Here is a 6,072-nt window from a genome sequence, read left to right as displayed (position 1 = left end):
TCACGGGCCCCTTGTTGCTCCACCGACGTACTTCTTCCTCCTATATATACCTATGTACCCCCAAACGATCAAGTACGGAGCCAAAACCCTAATTCCACCGCCGTAACTTTCTGTATCCATGAGATCCCATCTTGGGGCCTGTTCTGGAGCTCCGCCGGAGGGGGCATCGATCACGAAGGGCTTGTACATCAACACCATATCCTCTTCGATGAAGTGTGAGTAGTTTACCTCAGACCTACGGGTCCATAGTTATTAGCTAGATGGTTTCTTATCTCTTTTTGGATCTCAATACAAAGTTCTCCCCCTCTCTTGTGGAGATGTATTCGATGTAATCTTATTTTGCGGTGTGTTTGTTGAGACCGATGAATTGTGGGTTTATGATCAAGTTTATCTATGAACAATATTTGAATCTTCTCTGAATTCTTTTATGTATGATTGGTTATCTTTGCAAGTCTCTTCGAATTATCAGTTTGGTTTGGCCTACCAGATTGATCTTTCTTTCAATGGGAGAAGTGCTTAGCTTTGGGTTCAATCTTGCGGTGTCCTTTCCCAGTGACAGTAGGGGTAGCAAGGCACATATTGTATTGTTGCCATCGAGTATAACAAGACGTTTTTTTTATCATATTGCATGAATTTATCCCTCTACATCATGTCATCTTGCTTAAGGCGTTACTCTGTTCTTATGAACTTAATACTCTAGATGCATGCTGGATAGCGGCCGATGTCTGGAGTAATAGTAGTAGATGCAGGCAGGAGTCGGTCTACTTGTGTTGGACATGATGCCTATATACATGATCATACCTAGATATTCTCATAACTATGCTCAATTCTGTCAATTGCTCAACAGTAATTTGTTCACCCACCGTAAAATATCTATGCTCTTGAGAGAAGCCACTAGTGAAACCTATGGCCCTCGGGTCTATCTTCATCATATTAATCTCCCAATACTTAGTTATTTTCATTGCTTTTATTTTACTTTGCATCTTTATCATAAAAATACCAAAAATATTATCTTATCATATCTATCATATCTCACTCTCGTAACTGACCGTGTAGGGATTGACAACCCCTTATCGCGTTGGTTGCGAGGATTTATTTGTTTTGTGTGGGTGCGAGGGACTCGCGCGTAGCCTCCTACTGGATTGATACCTTGGTTCTCAAAAACTGAGGGAAATACTTATGCAGTTTGCTACACCACCCTTTCCTCTTCAAGGGAAAACCAACTCAAGTGCTCAAGAGGTAGCACTCTCCACTACTGAATCTGAATACATTGCTGCTGGATCTTGCTACGCTCAGCTTCTGTGGATGAAGCAAGCACTCAAGGACTATGGCATCCATCTGAAGCATGTGCCACTCTACTGCGACAATGAAAGCGCCATCAAGATTGCCAACAAACCAGTTCAGCATTCGAAGACAAAGCACATTCAGATCCGTCACCACTTTCTCAGAGATCATGTCATGAAGGAAGATATTGATATCATTCATGTCAACACTGAAGAGCAATTGGCAGATATCTTCACAAAGCCCTTGGATGAGAAAAGGTTTTGCAAGTTGCGGTGTGAGCTACATATCTTAGAATCCTCGAATGTCCTGCAATTGGACACACATCCTAACGCTTATGCATGTTATGACTTAGATGTGCAACACACGAAGTAACATATATCTTCAAACAATGAAGACATACACTCTAAGTATGAATACATTAATGCGGAAATTGACTTCGTAGCGCCATGATAATTGTGCGCCGTGTCTGGGTCTAATACTTCCTATACGGTGGGTAACGCCACCACCAAACTCTTGTTTGAAGTGTTTTTCATTTGACGTCTCATTTGCATAGTGTTCGCATTTGGTTTGTTGTCAACACTGATTCATCTTCGTGTTTATCTTCACAATGTTGATTTGGTATCATATTGGTATATACTTATATTAGTGTTCTGTCCTCTACAGCATTCACTTATGTCTATGTCTTCATATTCGAATCTTTTGACCTAAGTGAATGTGATCAGACCCTAACCCCCTCTATGCTCCTATCTCAGATTCTATCTATCCAAATCATATGCATTCTATTGAATCTGTCGATTGTCTTCTCTGGCCTTGTCAGTAGAAGACACAGAGACAAAATTGAATCTGTTTTAATGCTCTATCATTTTTGCCTGAAAACCGGAGAAGCGGGAACGACCAGCCGACAATCCAGGCGTGCGTGGGAACATGGAACAACTTCCAATGTGTTGCATGTTTCGCCACGTGTCCCTCAGATGTGAACTGCCAGGAGCGCCAGAGTAATAACGTTGTGCCGTCCCTGTCCTTATAAATACACACCACACCATAGTCATTATCTTTTCTTCCACCTCTCCACAAACCCTAGCGCCACCGCTAGCTCTCGACGACGCCGGTGACAAAGCGCTTAGCTACCGCGACCTCACCGACGCCGTCCTCACGCCGGCTGCGGACATCGTCTCCTTCGCCGTCGCCGTAGGTGTCCTCCGTCGCCAAGTTAGGGCATGGAAGATCGAACTTCTCGGCTTCCTCTCTACTCCAACTAGCAGTTCTTCGTGTGAGTTCTTACAGCGTCACATCAATTCTCCCGAAGCCAGTTCCTATCTGACCAGTAGACGGATGCCTTTGCAAGTTCTGAAGCCATTCAGTCTGAACTTCATGGTGACAGAGAAATCAGTCAGGAAGGGCGGCAGACAGTGTCGTGGGAACACAGCTAAGGACCTGCCACCAGATCTCTATGAACTATAAAAGTTAGATCTCGAAGAGACCTATGGGGAACGCAAGAATCGAATCCAATGGATTCGAAGATATTGGGCAGAGGAATGGTTCAAGTACAAATTTGTCACTGATGAATATGCTGAAAAGAATGCCATCAAGGGCCCCTAGGAGATATTGCATACAAAGGTCTTCAGCCCAAGTCCAAGTCTGAAGCCATTGCTCAAGGCTTCTACCCTTACATGGTCCGTGGACCTCAGCCTGCTAATGCTGACCCATCCTCTCTGTTATGGTGTCCTGAAGACAATCTATTCAAGCGCAACTTTCAGTTTGCAAAGGAGTCTGTCAAGAAGAACAAGAAGGACCTTGGACTCGACTTCAACCCTGGTCCATCTGCTCCTCGGGCTGATGGCACTCGTGATGCCGAACCCAATATCATCGGGCCTTTCTACAACCTCGATGTTCTCCTCACTCACATTGCTATTCAGGGGGCCGCCGTGGAGCACTCTAAGAATGACGCTGACACTGATGAAGCGCCAGCTCCACCAAGGCCACAGAAGCAGAAGAAGTCGAAAGCTTCAAAGCCCTCCACTGCACCAAAAGCTTTGCGTGCGAAGCCTCTGGCCACTGCACCTCTTGAAGCCAGTGTGCAGTTTGAAGATCTCTCTCGCATCTCCAAGACTGAGAAGAAGAAGAAGCCCATCCAGATTTCTGGTCAAGCACTGACCCCAGCTACCGTTCTGAGGAACGAAGATGAAGCCATTGATCTGTCAAGTGACGACGATCTTGGCGATGATGCTCTTGAGCTGTTGATAAAGAGAAAGGAAGAGGCGGAGATCTTCAATGATCTACCCCTTTTGATGTAGAAATCTTGAACAATTTCATTGACGAATGGTTTGAGAACCCCAGCATCAACCTCAATGATCTTGAGCTTCCAATTGGCATCAGTGTCTCCTTCCACAGTGCCATTGCTACTGAGCTGGCTCTGGCTCAGAAGATTGCTGAACTGAAGAACAAGATTGATTATGAGAAAGCTCAGTTCAAGCAGAACATGGCAAACCTCAGCGTGGTTGATGTTCAAAGCTTCAAGCAGACACTGCATGAGCTCAAGGAGCAGTTCCACCAGAAACGCGAGGAAGCAAAAGGTTCAAGAGAGAGAATGAAGTATTTTGCTGAGAAAAGTGTTCAAGCTCACAATGAAGCAGAAAAGCGCAAGGCTCTGGGGCGCCCTGGCATCGACCCCAGAATGGCTGGCAAGACGAAGAAGAAGCCTGTTGTGGCCCAAGCTGAAGCATCAAGGCAGGAAGAACCTCGCATTGTCTTCCCCGCCAGCATGACAGGCATGAAGCCTAAGGTCCCCACAGCTACTTCAAAACTCAAGAAAACAAGGGTAACTGAAGTCGAAGCCTGAAAGCGCAATACCAAGAACACCACTGACGATGCTCCACCGACCAAGAAGAGAAAGACAAAGAAGAAAGATCGGGCTGCTCCCACAGAGCCCCTTGTCGTCGATCCAATCTCAGTTGCTCGTCCTGCGTCCAAACACCAAGAGCGTCAGTTAATAGTTCATGAGCCTGCTTCCACAGAGGCTACTGAAACTGAAGACATTCCAGCTCCTAAAGCTGAAGACATTGGTCATCACGACAATGTAGAAGATGAAGAAGTCCTTCCTCAGATTGAGCACCAAATGGTATCATCGCACTCTCACCCTTCCACCATTGCTAGCCTCTCTAATACCACGCACCTTTCGCCGGTATCATACACCCACCATATACCTTCCTCAAAACAGCCACCATACCTACCTATCATGGCATCTCCATAGCCATTCCGAGATATATTGCCATGCAACTTTCCACCATTCCGTTTACTATGACACACTTCATCATTGTCATAATGCTTTGCATGATCATGTAGTTGACATTGTATTTGTGGCAAAGCCACCGTTCATAATTCTTTCATACATGTCACTCATGAGTCATTGCATATATCGGTACACCGCCGGAGGCATTCATATAGAGTCATATCTTGTTTTAAGTATCGAGTTGTAATTCTTGAGTTGTAAGAAAATAAAAGTGTGATGATCATCATTATTAGAGCATTGTCCCAGTGAGGAAAGGATGATGGAGACTATGATTCCCCCACAAGTCTGGATGAGACTCCAGAAGAAAGAAAAAAGAGGCCATAAAAAAAGAAAAAGGCCCAAATAAATATATATATATATATATATATATATATATATATATATATATATGAGAGAAAAAGAGAGAAGGGACAATGCTACTATCCTTTTACCACACTTGTGCTTCAAAGCAGCACCATGATCTTCATGATAGAGGGTCTCCTTTGTTATCACTTTCATATACTAGTGGGAATTTTTCATTATAGAACTTGGCTTGTATATTCCAATGATGGGCTTCCTCAAAATGCCCTAGGTCTTCGTGAGCAAGCAAGTTGGATGCACACCCACTTAGTTTCTTTTTGAGCTTTCATATACTTATAGCTCTAGTGCATCCGTTGCACGGCAATCCCTACTCACTCACATTGATATCTATTGATGGGCATCTCCATAGCCCGTTGATACGCCTAGTTGATGTGAGACTATCTTCTCCCTTTTTGTCTTCTCCACAACCACCATTCTATTCCGCCTAAAGTGCTATGTCCATGGCTCACGCTCATGTATTGTGTGAAGATTGAAAAAGTTTTAGAACACCAAAAGTATGAAACAATTGCTTGCCTTGTCATCAGGGTTGTGCATGATTTAAATACTTTGTGTGGTGAAGATAGAGCATAGCCAGACTATATGATTTTGTAGGGATAACTTTCTTTGGCCATGCTAATTTGAGAAGACATAATTGCTTAGTTAGTATGCTTGAAGTATTATTATTTTTATGTCAAATATTAAACTTTTGTCTTGAATCTTTCGGATCTGAATATTCATGCCACAATTAAGAAGAATTACATTGAAAATATGCCAAGTTGCATTCCACATCAAAATTTCTGTTTTTATCATTTACCTACTCGAGGACGAGCAGGAATTAAGCTTGCGGATGCTTGATACGTCTCCAACGTATCTATAATTTTTGATTGCTCCATGCTATATTATCTACTATTTTGGACATTATTGGGCTTTATTATACACTTTTATATTATTTTTGGGACTAACCTATTAACCGGAGGCCCAGCCCAAAGTTGTTGTTTTCTGCCTATTTTAGGGTTTCGAAGAAAAGGAATATCAAACGGAGTCCAAACGGAATGAAACCTTCGGGAACGTGATTTTCTCACCGAACATGATCTAGGAGACTTGGACCCTAAGTCAAGCAACCAACAGGGAGGCCACGAGGTAGGGGGGCGCGCCTACCC

This window comes from Triticum dicoccoides, chromosome 4A (assembly GCF_002162155.2).
Source record: "Triticum dicoccoides isolate Atlit2015 ecotype Zavitan chromosome 4A, WEW_v2.0, whole genome shotgun sequence".
Lineage (NCBI taxonomy): Eukaryota > Viridiplantae > Streptophyta > Magnoliopsida > Poales > Poaceae > Triticum > Triticum dicoccoides.
Note: the sequence above shows the minus strand (reverse complement) of the source record.